This window comes from Ovis canadensis, chromosome 16 (assembly GCF_042477335.2).
Source record: "Ovis canadensis isolate MfBH-ARS-UI-01 breed Bighorn chromosome 16, ARS-UI_OviCan_v2, whole genome shotgun sequence".
Classification (NCBI taxonomy): Eukaryota; Metazoa; Chordata; class Mammalia; order Artiodactyla; family Bovidae; genus Ovis; species Ovis canadensis.
The window spans coordinates 68,452,450-68,468,942 of NC_091260.1; positions in this window are offsets into that span (position 1 = coordinate 68,452,450).

Below are 16,493 nucleotides of genomic sequence, written 5' to 3' on the forward strand. Positions count from 1 at the left end.
GTCCCAAATAGGATAAACCCAAGACGAAACACCCCAAGACACATATTAATCAAATTAACAAAGATCAAACACAAAGAACAAATATTAAAAGCAGCAAGGGAAAAACAACAAATAACACACAAGGGGATTCCCATAAGGATAACAGCTGATCTGTCAATAGAAACTCTTCAGGCCAGGAGGGAATGGCAAGACATACTTAAAGTGATGAAAGACAATAACCTACAGCCCAGATTACTGTACCCAGCAAGGATCTCATTCAAATATGAAGGAGAAATCAAAAGCTTTACAGACAAGCAAAAGCTGAGAGAATTCAGCACCACCAAACCAGCTCTCCAACAAATTCTAAAGGATATCCTCTAGACAGGAAACACGAAAAGGGTGTATAAACCCGAACCCAAAACAATAAAGTAAATGGCAACGGGATCATACTTATCAATAATTACCTTAAACGTAAATGGGTTGAACGCCCCAACCAAAAGACAAAGACTGGCCGAATGGATACAAAAACAAGACCCCTCTATATGCTGCTTACAAGAGACCCACCTCAAAACAAGGGACACATACAGACTGAAAGTGAAGGGCTGGAAAAAGATATACCACGCGAATAGAGACCAAAAGAAAGGAGGAGTGGCAATACTCATGTCCGATAAAATAGACTTTAAAACAAAGGCTGTGAAAAGAGACAAAGAAGGCCACTACATAATGATCAAAGGAACAATCCAAGAAGAAGATATAACAATTATAAATATATATGCACCCAATATAGGAGCACCACAATATGTAAGACAAATACTAACAAGTATGAAAGGGGAAATCAACAATAACACAATAATAGTGGGAGACTTTAATACCCCACTCACACCTATGGACAGATCAACTAAACAGAAAATTAACAAAGAAATGCAAACTTTAAATGATACATTAGATCAGTTAGACCTAATTGATATCTATAGGACATTTCACCCCAAAACAACGAATTTCACCTTTTTTTCAAGTGCTCATGGAACCTTCTCCAGGATAGATCACATCCTGGGCCATAAATCTAAACTTGATAAATTCAAAAAAAATCGAAATCATTCCAAGCATCTTTTCTGACCATAATGCATTAAGATTAGATCTCAATTACAGGAGAAAAACTATTAAAAATTCCAACATATGGAGGTTGAACAACACACTTCTGAATAACCAACAAATCACAGAAGAAATCAAAAAAGAAATCAAAATATGCATAGAAACTAATGAAAATGAAAACACAACAACCCAAAACCTGTGGGACACTATAAAAGCAGTGCTAAGAGGAAAGTTCATAGCAATACAGGCATACCTCAAGAAACAAGAAAAAAGTCAAATAAATAACCTAACTCTACACCTAAAGCAACTAGAAAAGGAAGAATTGGAGAACCCCAGAGTTAGTAGAAGGAAAGAAATCTTAAAAATTAGGGCAGAAATAAATGCAAAAGAAACAAAAGAGACCATAGCAAAAATCAACAAAGCCAAAAGCTGGTTCTTTGAAAGGATAAATAAAATTGACAAACCATTAGCCAGACTCATCAAGAAGCAAAGAGAGAAAAATCAAATCAATAAAATTAGAAATGAAAATGGAGAGATCACAACAGACAACACAGAAATACAAAGGATCATAAGAGACTACTATCAGCAGTTGTATGCCAATAAAATGGACAACGTGGAAGAAATGGACAAATTCTTAGAAAAGTACAATTTTCCAAAACTGAACCAGGAAGAAATAGAAAATCTTAACAGACCCATCACAAGCATGGAAATTGATACTGTAATCAGAAATCTTCCAGCAAACAAAAGCCCAGGTCCAGATGGCTTCACAGCTGAATTCTACCAAAAATTTCGAGAAGAGCTAACACCTATTCTACTCAAACTCTTCCAGAAAATTGCAGAGGAAGGTAAACTTCCAAACTCATTCTATGAGGCCACCATCACCCTAATACCAAAATCTGACAAAGATGTCACAAAAAAAGAAAACTACAGGCCAATATCTCTGATGAACATAGATGCAAAAATCCTCAACAAAATTCTAGCAATCAGAATCCAACAACACATTAAAAAGATCATACACCATGACCAAGTGGGCTTTATCCCAGGGATGCAAGGATTCTTCAATATCTGCAAATCAATCAATGTAATTCACCACATTAACAAATTGAAAAATAAAAACCATATGATTATCTCAATAGATGCAGAGAAGGCCTTTGACAAAATTCAACATCCATTTATGATAAAAACTCTCCAGAAAGCAGGAATAGAAGGAACATATCTCAACATAATAAAAGCTATCTATGACAAACCCACAGCAAACATTATCCTCAATGGTGAAAAATTGAAAGCATTTCCCCTAAAGTCAGGAACAAGACAAGGGTGTCCACTTTCACCGCTACTATTCAACATAGTTCTGGAAGTTTTGGCCACAGCAATCAGAGCAGAAAAAGAAATAAAAGGAATCCAAATTGGAAAAGAAGAAGTAAAACTCTCACTGTTTGCAGATGACATGATCCTCTACATGGAAAACCCTAAAGACTCCACCAGAAAATTACTAGAGCTAATCAATGAATATAGTAAAGTTGCAGGATATAAAATCAACACACAGAAATCCCTTGCATTCCTATACACGAATAATGAGAAAGTAGAAAAAGAAATTAAGGAAACAATTCCATTCACCATTGCAATGAAAAGAATAAAATACTTAGGAATATATCTACCTAAAGAAACTAAAGACCTATATATAGAAAACTATAAAACACTGATGAAAGAAATCAAAGAGGACACTAATAGATGGAGAAATATACCATGTTCATGGATTGGAAGAATCAATATAGTGAAAATGAGTATACTACCCAAAGCAATTTACAAATTCAATGCAATCCCTATCAAGCTACCAGCCACATTTTTCACAGAACTAGAACAAATAATTTCAAGATTTGTATGGAAATACAAAAAACCTCGAATAGCCAAAGCAATCTTGAGAAAGAAGAATGGAACTGGAGGAATCAACTTGCCTGACTTCAGGCTCTACTACAAAGCCACAGTCATCAAGACAGTATGGTACTGGCACAAAGACAGACATATAGATCAATGGAACAAAATAGAAAGCCCAGAGATAAATCCACACACATATGGACACCTTATCTTTGACAAAGGAGGCAAGAATATACAATGGAGTAAAGACAATCTCTTTAACAAGTGGTGCTGGGAAAACTGGTCAACCACTTGTAAAAGAATGAAACTAGATCACTTTCTAACACCGCACACAAAAATAAACTCAAAATGGATTAAAGATCTAAATGTAAGATCAGAAACTATAAAACTCCTAGAGGAGAACATAGGCAAAACACTCTCAGACATAAATCACAGCAGGATCCTCTATGATACACCTCCCAGAATGCTGGAAATAAAAGCAAAAATAAACAAATGGGATCTAATTAAAATTAAAAGCTTCTGCACAACAAAGGAAAATATAAGCAAGGTGAAAAGACAGCCTTCTGAATGGGAGAAAATAATAGCAAATGAAGCAACTGACAAACAACTAATCTCAAAAATATACAAGCAACTTCTGCAGCTCAACTCCAGAAAAATAAACGACCCAATCAAAAAATGGGCCAAAGAACTAAATAGACATTTCTCCAAAGAAGACATACGGATGGCTAACAAACACATGAAAAGATGCTCAACATCACTCATTATTAGAGAAATGCAAATCAAAACCACAATGAGGTACCACTTCACACCAGTCAGAATGGCTGCGATCCAAAAATCTGCAAGCAATAAATGCTGGAGAGGGTGTGGAGAAAAGGGAACCCTCCTACACTGTTGGTGGGAATGCAAACTAGTACAGCCACTATGGAGAACAGTGTGGAGATTCCTTAAAAAATTGCAAATAGAACTACCTTATGACCCAGCAAGCCCACTGCTGGGCATACACACCGAGGAAACCAGAATTGAAAGAGACACATGTACCCCAATGTTCATCGCAGCACTGTTTATAATAGCCAGGACATGGAAACAACCTAGATGTCCATCAGCAGATGAATGGATAAGAAAGCTGTGGTACATATACACAATGGAGTATTACTCAGCCGTTAAAAAGAATTCATTTGAATCAGTTCTGATGAGATGGATGAAACTGGAGCCGATTATACAGAGTGAAGTAAGCCAGAAAGAAAAACACCAATACAGTATACTAACACATATATATGGAATTTAGGAAGATGGCAATGACGACCCTGTATGCAAGACAGGGAAAGAGACACAGATGTGTATAACGGACTTTTGGACTCAGAGGGAGAGGGAGAGGGTGGGATGATTTGGGAGAATGACATTCTAACATGTATACTATCATGTGAATTGAATCGCCAGTCTATGTCTGACGCAGGATGCAGCATGCTTGGGGCTGGTGCATGGGGATGACCCAGAAAGATGTTATGGGGAGGGAGGTGGGAGGGGGGTTCATGTTTGGGAATGCATGTAAGAGTTAAAGATTAAAAAAAAAAAAAATCTACCTAACAGTCAAGATAAGATGAAATACACAACTGAAATGAGGGAGGAGCATGGTAATGGACACTAAATGGGTTTGTTGGTGAAAAAAATTAACCAATAGTTAATCTGAGAAAGAAAAGGAAAGTTTTAATTGAGTCAATCTGAGGATTATAACCTGGGAGACAATCTTTCATTAAGCTCTGAGGATTGTTCCAAATAGGTAAGGGTGGACACCAGTATATATGTTATTTTGCAAAGGGATACCTGAAATCAAGCACACATCTTGGTAGATTACTGCTGTTCATAGGAAATACATATCTTAGTGCTTTTCTAAGTATGGGAAGATGTAAGAAATCAGGTTCACAACATGTTCTAGTGAAAGTACCTACCTGAGAGCTAATTCTGCCAGTTTTCCTAGAGTACAAAATGCTTCATTTTGATCTTTGCCCTGTATTTTTCCCAGGGTGTACTGTAGGTCAGCAACTACAATAGCTAATGACTTGATTCTTGTAAATTGAATGGTGGGCAAGTTTTTATTTTATAATCCCTTCCATTTTGGTCTCAATTTTAACCAAGGTTTGGGAAATACTTTGTGACCAATTTGTCCTAGGCACTAGGAGTGTTCATTACTAGGTTGGTGAGGATTTTGTTGATACATCACTCCATATGCAATTACTGAGTTACACCCTATGAACAGTAGCCAAGGGCTTTCCTGGTAGCTCAGCTGGTAAAGCATTTGCCTGCAATGCGCCAGACCTGGGTTTGATCCCTGGGTTGGGAAGATCCCCTGGCGAAGGGAAAAGTGACTCACTCCAGTATTCTAGCATGGCTCATGAATTTACCATCATAAATTCCTGGAGCTTGCTCAAATTCATGTCCATCCAATCAGTGATGCCATCCAATCATCTTATCCTCTGTCATCCCTTTCTCTTTCTGCCTTCAGTCTTTCCCAGCATGAGGGTCTTTTTCGATGAGTCAGTTCTTCACATCAGGTGGTCAAAGTATTGGACTTTCAGCTTCAGCATCAGCCCTCCCAATGAATATTCAGGACTGATTTCCTTTAGGATGGACTGATTTGTTCTCTTTGCAGTCCGAAGAACTCTCAAGAGTCTTCTCCAACACCACACTTCAAAAGCATCAATTATTTGGTGCTCAGCTTTCTTTATAGTCCAATTCTCATATCCATACATAACTACTGGAAAAAAAAAAACATAGCTTTGACTAGATGGACCTATGTCTCTGCTTTTCAATATGCTGTCTAGGCTGGTCATAGCTCTTCTACCAATGAGCAAACTTCTTTTAATTTCATGTTTTAAGTCAGCATCTGCAATGATTTTGGAGCCCAAAAAAGTAGTCTGTCACTGTTTCCACTGTTTCCCCATTATTTTCCATGAAGTGATGGGACCAGATGCCATGATTCTAGTTTTCTGAATGTTGAATTTTAAGCCAACTTTTTCACTCTCCTCTTTCACTTTCATCAAGAGGCTCTTTAGTTCTTCTTCACTTTCTGCCATAAGGGTGCTGTCATCTGCATATCTGAGGTTATTGATATTTCTCCTGGCAATCTTGATTCCAGCTTGTGCTTCATCCAGTCTGGCATTTCACATGATGTACTCTGCATACAAGTTAAATGACCAAGATGACAATATACAGCTTTGACATACTGCCTTCCCAATTTGGAACCAGTCTGTTGTTCCACATACAGTTCTAACTGTTGTTTCTTGACCTGCATGCAGACTTCTCAGGAGGCAGGTAAGGTAGTCTGGTATTCCCATCTCTAGAAGAATTTTCCACAGTTAGTTGTGGTCCACATAGTCAAAGGCTTTGTTGTAGTCAATAAAGCAGAAGAAGATGTTTTTCTGGAATGCTCTTGCTTTTTCGCTGATTCAAAAGATTTTGGCAATTTGATCTCTGGTTCCTCTAGCTTTTCTAAAACCAGTTTGAACATCTGAAAGTTTATTGTTCACCTGTTGTTGAAGCCTGGCTTGGAGAATTTTGAGCATTACTTTGCTCAAGTAGTGTGTGAGATGAGTGCAATTGTATGGTAGTCTGAGCATTCTTTGGCATTGCCTTTCTTTGGGATTGGAATGAAAACTGACGTTTTCCAGTTCTGTGGCCACTGCTGAGTTTTCCAAATTTGCTGTCATATGGAGTGCAGCACTTTCACAGCATCATCTTTCAGGATTTGAAATAGCTCAAATTGAACTAGGATATGAACTGGGATTCCATAACCTCCACTAGCTTTGTTCACAGTGATGCTTCCTAAGGCCCGCTTGACTTCACATTTCAGGATGTCTGGTTCTAGGTGAGTGATCACATCATCGTGGTTATCTGGGTCATGAGGATCTTTTTTGTGTAGTTCTTCTATGTATTCTTGCCACCTCTTCCTAATATCTTCTGCTTCTGATAGATCCATACCATTTCTGTCCTTTATTGTGCCCATCTTTGCATGAAATGTTCCCTTGGTATCTCTAATTTTCTTGAAGAGATCTCAACTCTTTCCCATTTTATTGTTTTCCTGTATTTCTTTGCATTGATCAAGTCACCTAGTCATCATTATTTTTATTGGAGGCTTGGTCACACATTTAATAATGTAAGAAATAATAATCTTGTAAAAATAGACAGAATACAAGTATTATGTGCTTAGTCACTCAGTCATGTCTGACTCTTTATGAGTACATGGGCTGTAGCCCACCAGGCTTCTCTGTCCATGGAACTTTTCAGGGAAGAACACTGGAGTGGTTGCCATTTTCTTCTCCAGAGAAACTTGCTGACCCAGGGATTGAACTCACATCTCTTGTGTCTCCACCATTGCAGGCAGATTCTTTACCTGCTGAGCCATCAGGAAAGCCCACATAGGTAAATATTTAAGGGCCTCCATTAGGTGCAGCCAGTCTAGTATTTCCCTACATCATTTTACTCAGTTTGTCCTGCACCAACTACCATCTTTAAAAGAGATGATATATTGACATTTTACATAAAGTTCCTCAGAGATGTATACATGTACAAGGTGAATGGTGGGTGGGTCATGGTGACCTCTTACAGAGTGAGAAAGAAACATTGTCTTTTAAGGAGTCACATGGCTATTGCCAGAAAGGGGGGAAAAAAAAAAAAAGATCGTTATGATTGAGCAGGTCGTTTTGAGGTTGCGGGAGGCGGGGGGAGCTGGTTAATGCTTAATGGAGATATACAATGCACATTAGAGAGGATAGATGGAGCTCAAATGGGCAGAGAAAAGTGTTGCTTATATTTTTTTATCTTGCCTTACAGTATGAATTTAATTTCATCAAATTATTAAGATCTACTATAAAAACTTTATGTCAATAAATTAAATACACATGTCCATTGCTGCTCAGTTTGTAAGAGGGAAAGGTGTAAAACAACATTAGATGTTCCCTTTCATAGCTCATGCTCTTAATCTTTATACTAATTGCTTTCTTTTAATTGTTTTTGGTAAACTTTATAATTTATAGAACTACCGATATGTTAGGAAACTTAGATACTGCCCTTTCCAACTCTTTATTTTATTTATATATAAACACAACTTTAATTGTTTGAGTTATCTTTAAATAATAAAATTATTAGGAAATCATACAAATCTCATAGCATTTTATTATCGTTCCATGTTTATATCTTTCTGCCAAAATGAAAAAGATTGTTTAAAAAAAATGCAACTGAGTACGTTTTAAAAATTTAATTGATTTTATTGAATGATTCATGAATTGGACAATTTTTCATATAGCAAACAGAGCGGGGATCCAAAGGGCTACAGAAAAGGAAAGGCATTTATAGGCAGGACACAGAAGAAAAAGCTAAATAGGTTATTTCAAGTTTAGATAACCTATTTGTGGGGAAAAGAAGGGATCTGTTTGGCAGATAATCTCATCTTTGGGAGGTGAAAAAGGTCCATATGACAGATTGCTTTATTGGTACCGACCAGAAAATTCCAGACTGACAGATTAAGTCTACATTTCTTGGAAAGATTGAAGTTTTAATTAGGTTAAGTATGAAGCCCTTCCTTTTGACAACATAAAGTCAATGGGATATACAGAGAAACAAAGAGAGCTTCCCAAGTGACTCAGTGGTAAAGAATTTGCCTATCAGTGCATGAGATATAGGTTCAGTCCCTGATCTGGGAAGATCCCCTGGAGAAGGAAATGGCAACCCACTCCAGCATTCTTGCCTGGGAAATACTGTGGACAGAAGAGACTGGTGGGCTACAGTCCAGGGGGGGTCCAAAGAGCTGGACACACCATAGCAACTGAACAACAACAAGAGAGCAGAAGGTGCAGGATATAAGATTTGTCTTGTACTAGAAATAAGCAGTTTATCTGAGCAGTTTATCATTAATGTTTAATTTGTCAATTAGAAGAAGACACTGAAGATTACTGACTCATTGGAAAAGACCCTGATGCTGGGAAAGATTGAGGGCAGAAGAAGGGGACGACAGAGGATGAGATGGTTGGATGACATCACCGACTTGATGGACATGAGTTTGAGTAAGCTCCAGGGGCTGGTGAATAACAGGGAAGCCTGTCATGTTCCAGTCCATGGAGTTGCAAAGAGTCGGACAGGACTGAGCGACTGAACTGTACTGAACTGAATATAACTGGAGCTGAATCCTGCCTCCATACCAGGACCCCAAATTAAATCTCAGAGACAGTTTTGGGTGAATTAGAAAAGGATCACTTTATTGATCTGCCAGGCAAAAGGGGCTAATGCCCTCAAGACTAAATCTTAACCTGGAGTGGGTAGTGAGAAGTTTTATAGTAATGGTTCAAAGAGGGAGTGATTGGATTGTGACTTGGTGTTCGTGAGATAAGTGGGAGTTATCTTCCGGTTGTTAGCAGTCTGGGTCTACAAACTTGTGGGCAGAATAACTTATTAACCATTAACTACTCTCACCTGGAGGTGGTTTCAGTATCTACAATACAGCTCAAAGATATTGTTGAGTGTACCCTAATGGGGAACCAGGATCTTGCCCCATGGCTCCACTATTGTTTCTCCTGACTGTTCCTCTCTTGTTTCTATATTCTTACACTTCTCTAGTTAGCAGCTATTTGAACTTGCTCCTTGGAATCCAGGGAAGGTCCTGGATGCTGAATGAAACCTATTTCCTATATCGAAGAAATAGACGACAGAGGTAAACTTTTATGCCCATCAGCCCCACAGGGTCTTGCACCATATCGTAATTAGGCATCCCAAGTCCAAAATGTAGTATGTCTTCCCAATGCAGGAAAGGAACTGAGGTCTCCTGCATTGTATGTGGACTCTTTACCAACAGAGCTATAAGGGAACCCCCTTGGCAACATGGAGGGTTGTATGAATGGAGAGGTATTTTGAGGTCAAATATAGAGAACTTTTACCATTATGTCAATAAGTTTTCTCCTCAGACTAAGCTTTCCAAGGCTTTTGTATTGGATGTCTATGTCTGTGATAAATATATATATATATATATATATATATATAGTTATATAAATTTGAGAAATGTTTGGCAAAATATTTTTTCTACTGCAAGACTTCTCAGAGATTTTAATAGGACTTGTGACTATCTCAGAATAATCAGAATAGGAGCAGAGAACAGATGTATTATACAGTAATTCCTGAATTGATTTGACCGTAAAACTCATTTGTTTTTTTTTTTTTTAGGGTTTTTTTTTTTTTAATGATGTCTCACTGGCATTTTGGAAAAATAAATAAAAGAAAATGGGGAGATGCTACTGAAGAAAATGATAAGATATTCCAGGAACATGAGCACATAAATGATATGACAATGTAAAAAGCCCATCGAAATAACAATAGAAAATACTTTACAAAGGAAAGATTGATTCAAAATGATGAATGGGGTCTACATTAATTGTCATGTTGAGAGGGAAGACCTTAAAAGCCATTACCATGGTTGGTATAAACAGAAGATGACAGATATGTGTGAAAATTTTAGTTTGGAACATTGTAGGGAAATCAATGTTTTGTCATAATTTGCTACTGTCCATATTGTCCATATTAAACCTTGAAAATTTGAAGTATTTATCCTTTAATAAATCTAGAATGTCTATCTGTAAAAAAAAAAATCCCTTAAGAACTTAAATAATAAATTAAATGTTGATAACTAAATTTTGAAAGGAACATGTCAAGGCTGTATATCATCGCCCTGCTTATTTAACTTATATGCAAAGTACATCATGCAAAATGCCAGGCTGATTGAAGCACACACTGAAATCAAGATTGCCAGGAGAATATCAACAACCTCAGATATGCAGAGGATATCACTCCTAATGGCAGAAAGCGAAGAGGAACTAAGGGGCCTGTTGATGAGGGTGAAAGAGGAGAATGAGAAAGCTGGCTTAAAGCTCAACATTAAAAAAAAAAAAAAAAAACAAGATCATGGCATCCAGTCCCATCACTTCATGGCAAATAGATGGGAGGAAAAGCAGAATTTGTGACAAATTTTATCTTCTTGGGCTCCAAAATCACTGCAGATGGTGACTGTGGACATGAAATTAAAAGATGCTTGCTCCTTGGAAGATAAGCTATGACAAATGTGGACAGTGTATTAAAAATCAGAAATATCACTTTGCTGGAAAAGGTCCATATAGTCAAAGTGATGGTTTTTCCAGTAGTCACATATGGATGTGCAAGTTGGACCATAAAGAAGGCTGAGCACCAAAGAATTAATGAGCTCCAACTGTGCTGGAGAAGACTCTTGAGAGTCCCTTGGACAGCAAGGAGATCAAACCAGTCAATCCTAAAGGAAATAGTATGTGTATTATGTGTTAGTTGCTCAGTCATGTCTGACTCTTTGCAACCCCATGAAATGTATAGCCTGTCAGGCTCTTCCGTCCATGGAATTTTCCAGGCAAAAATATTGGAGTGGGTTGCCATTTCCTTCTCCAGGGGGTCTTTCCAACCCAAGACTCGAACCTGGGTCTCCAGCATTAGGGTCAGATTCTCTCCTGTCTGAGCCACCATTCAGGACTGATGCTGAAGCTGAAGCTACAACACTTTGGCCACCTGATGTGAAAAGCCAAGTCATTGGAAAAGACTCTGATGCTGAGAAAGACTGAAAGCAGGAGGAGAAGGAAGTTACTGAGGATGAGATAGTCGATACATGAGATGGATGAGATGGCATCACTAAATTGGTGGACTTGAGTTTGAGCAAACTCCAGGACAGTGAAGGATAGCCTGGCAGCAGTTCATGGGGTTGCACAGTCAGACACGACTTAGTGACTGAACGATACTGGTAATGGAGCTAAAGTAGTAATGCTACATATAAGCATGCACTATGCATGTGTGTATTTTGTGCACATACATCTAAATTTTAAAAAGTGAACAACCCAATAAAAAAAATGACTTTGAATAGGCAATTTACATAAAAAGAAATACAAATGATAACATACTTATAAAAATGTTTAACCTCACTAATATTGAGGTTAATAACAGTAATGCAAAGGGAAAAGAACATAAGCTATTATTTTTGCTTTTTATTCTTAAAACTTAAGATGTCTGCATTAATCCAATGTTGGTGAAGTAAAGGTAAACCAGAGAAATTCCACTGTGGAAAGGAATCTAAAATAGTACTTTTTAGAGACCAATTTAAAATCCAGCATTTATCAACATCTTCTATCAGGTATTTGATAAGATATGTGGTAACCTGTTAAAATTGACACTTTTTTGAGAGTGAGATTTGTAACAGGCAATGAGGAGGAAGACATTTTTTTGTGTCTTACACCCTTCATATTTTACATTGAAAATACAATACTATAATGACTGTTAAATTGATTTATATTATAAGAAAAATATATATTTGGTTATCCAGATGACCAAAATATATTTTTCATATATTCTCTTTATCCACAGTTCTTGGTTCATAGTTCCTCAAATCCTTGGAATTCCCTAAATGTTGAGAATAAAAAAGTCTTGTATTTTAATAAGGTGACTTTCAAAAAGGACCTAAGAATGGAAGCTGGTTACCAGAGGATCCAACCTGTGATTCAAGGGTTGGAGCTTTCAGTCTCACCCTCTGACCTCCTGGGATGAGAGAAAAGCTAAAAACTAAGTTCTATCACTAATGGCTGCTGATTTAATCAATCAGACCTGACTGTAGCCATGAAATTAAGACGTGAACTCCTTGGATGGAAAGCTATGACCAACTTACACAGCATACTAAAAAGCAAAGATATCACTTTGCTGACAAAGGTCTGTATAGTCAAAACTATGGTTTTTCCAGTAGTCATGTACAGATGTACGAGTTGGACCATAAGGAAGGCTGAGGGCCAAAGAATTTATGCCTTCAAATTGTGGTGCTGGAGAAGACTTTTGTGAGTCCCTTGGACAATGAGGAGATCAAACCAGTCAATCTTAAAGGAAATCAATCCTGAATATTCACTGGAAGGACTGATACTGAAGCTGAAGCTCCAGTAATTTGGCCACCTGACACAAGTACACAACTCATTGGAAAAGATCCAGATGCTGGGAAAGATGGAAGGCAAGAAGAGAAAGATGAGAGGATGAGATAGTTGGATGGCATCACTGACTCAATGGACGTAAGTTTGAGCAAGCTCCAGGAGACAGTGAAGGACAGAGAAGCCTGGTGTGTTGCAGTTGATGGGGTTGAAAGGAGTCAGACATGACTTAGCAACTGAACAACAAATCCTAAAAGGACAGTGATCAGAAAGCTTCCAGTTTAGTGAACACATGAAGATGTGGGGAGAATTGGCCCTGGAGAGGATAGGGCAGCCTTGAGCACCTTCCCACCAACCTTCCCTTATTCATCTCTTCATCTGGCTATTCCTGAGTTCCATTTTTGTTATGATAAACCAGTGACCTGGTCAGTATAAAATGCCTCAGAGTACTGTGAGCCTCTCTAGCAAATTAAAGAAACCCAAGAAGGGGTGAAATCTGTGACTTAACAACCTTTATTTTGACAACATCTGAAATCCAAGGAGAGCATTTTAGGAACCCCCAAAGTATAGCCAGTTAGTCAGAAATAGAGGTGACAACTCAAAATTGTGATTGATGTCTGAGTGGGGGAAGAAGGTAATCTTGTAGGACTGAACCTTAAGCCTGTGGAATCTGGTTCTATATCTGGGTAGATAGTGTCAGAATTGAGATGGATTGTAGGATACCCAGTTGATATGTGAATTCTTGGAGGTATGAACAAATGCCCCCCACATACTTTGAAACTGGGTCTAGGAACTCCATTAATGACTGAAAATAATGGTAAACACACAAGAGACTGAATATCATTTAAAAATTATAACTCAAGCAGTCTTTTAAGATGAAAGATTTTATTTATAAATTTTAATAATCAATTAGTGAAATTTCTTAGAGTAGAATGTAGTTATCCATAGGAACATAAAATTACCATTTTAAACCATTTCCAGAACTAGAATGCTCATTACTAGACATGTAGACTCATAATAAAATAATAATATAGTCAAATATGCATTACACTATATTGAAGCAGTCATACATTTTGCAATCTTTAATTCTCACAACAGTGAGTAAAGAGCTTTTACTTACAGCCTTTTAAACCAAAATCAAAATATCATTATCAAAATTTCCTAATAAGCTATTGCAATTGAAATTTTGAAAACAATATGTAAATTTTGGCCCATTATTTGCCAGTGAAGTCAGTGAGTAACCTTTTTACGTGGCTTTGTCCTTGGTGGTTTCTCTATCTGAAATGTTTGTACTTTGCCTGACTTGACTCATATCTCTACTCAGATGTTAACATATTAGAGGTGTCAACCAAATCTCCTGTTTAAAACGATAACACCAATTTTTATGTTATTACTTACATTCCATATTCTGCCTACATTTGCCTCTTATCCTTATTAAGACCTAGAGAACATGCCTATTTTTAGGGTCTGTCTTCCATGCTGGGCTTCCCTGGTAGCTCAGCTGGTAAAAAATCTGCCTGCAACATAGGGGACCCCAGTTCGATTCCTGGTCAGGAAGATCCCTTGGAGAAAAGACAGGCTACCTATCCAGTACTCATGGGCTTCCCTGGTGGCTCAGATGGTAAATAATCCACCTGCAATGTGGGAGACCTGGGTTTGATCCCTGGGTGGAGAAGATCTTCTTGAGGAGGGCTTGGCAACCCACTCCAGTATTCTTGCCTGGGGAATCCCCATGGACAGAGGAGCCTGGCAGGCTATAGTCCATAGTGTTGCAAAGGGTTGGACACGACTGAGTGACTAAGGAAAGCACAGCACATCTTCCCTGTTAGACTGTAAACTCTTTGATCTTAGGGGATATATGTATCTATTTATTGAAACATAGCAAGCATTCATGGAGAAGGCAATGGCACCCCACTCCAGTAGTCTTGCCTGGAAAATCCCTTGGACAAAGGAGCCTGGTAGGCTCCAGTCCATGGGGTCGCTAAGGGTCAGACACGACTGAGCGACTTCACTTTCACTTTTCACTTTCATGCATTGGAGAAGGAAATGGCAACCCACTCCAGTGTTCTTGCCTGGAGAATCCCAGGGATGGGGGAGCCTGGTGGGCTGCCATCTATGGGGTCGCACAGAGTCAGACACGACTGAAGTGACTTAGCAGCAGCAGCAGCAGCAAGCATTCAATGACTATTTGTTGAATAAATTAATCAGTTCAATTCAGTTGCTCAGTTGTATCTGATTCTTTGTGACCCCATGGACTGCAGCACAGCAGGCTTCCCTGTCCATCATCAACTCCTAAGTCCTGCTCAAACTCACGTCCATCAAGTCGATGATGCCCTCCAACCATCTCATCCTCTGTCAACCCCTTCTCCTCCTGCCATCAATCTTTCCCAGTATCAGGGTCTTTTCTAATGAGTCGGTTCTTCACATCAGGTGGCCAAAGTTTTGGAGCATGATGAATGAATGAGGAATAAATAGCTCTCGGCCTGTTTTCTAATTTATAAAATCAGGATACTAATAATGGCTCCCTGTGTTTCTGAAGGTGTTTTTGAAACTTGAAATGTGATTAAAAGTTTAGCACAGTTTCTAGCACATAGTCATCACTGTGAAAGTGAAAGTGAAGTCGTTCAGTCGTGTCCAACTCTTTGTGACCCCATGGAGTGTAGCCTACCAGGCTTCTCTGTCTATGGGATTTTTCAGGCAAGAGTACTGGAGTGGGTTGCCATTTCCTTCTCCAGGTGATCTTCCTAACCCAGGGATCGAATCCAGGTCTCCTGCATTATATGTAGATGCTTTACCCTCTGAGCCACCAGGGAAGCCCCAGTCATCACGAGATATGTAATTAAATTTATTTCTTATTTTAGTTTTCTACAATTTCAGTGATTTTCCTTTTTGAATAATCTGTGAAAATGGTCTTAATTCTTCCTTAAGACTGCTCTCCTCTCCCTTTCTTTCTAAATGTTTATGTCATTTGCATTTATATAGTTTTCAAATTTTAATTGCAATACCTTCTTATTAGGGTATGTTGATAATAATATTTTGATTATAGTTTAAAAGGCTGAAAGAGAAAGCTCTTAACTCACTGTTGTCATGAGAATTAAAAGTTGCAGTGACTGGAGAATACAGACTGTGTATATGAACAATATGCACATTTTCTTTGATAGAATCATTTTCTATCAAATGAGAGAAAAAATATTCCAAAGCGCATAAAGCAATGGATTCACTTATTCCAAAGCAGAAAGAAAAGTAAGCTTTACAAAATTTAGGGTTTGGCAAAGGTTTTTATATCTGATTTTGATACAGTATTGGCTATCCTTCAGTGTTCCTGGATTAAACAAAAACAAATAAATTGTCTGTTTTCTAAGAACTGCCACTCAAACAATCAAAATACAAATGTTGTTGCATCCAAGCAACTGGGAATTGTCCCAGGGCAGCTGCATTTCTACCCTTGCAATTCACTTCAGTAAAAATCAGATAGTACAAATTTAAGACATATAATCTCATACCTAGAGGATATTTGATTTTCATCATTCTTAGTAAAGAAAAACAACAACAACAAAAAACCCTGAGAATTAGGCCACCCTAGAAATG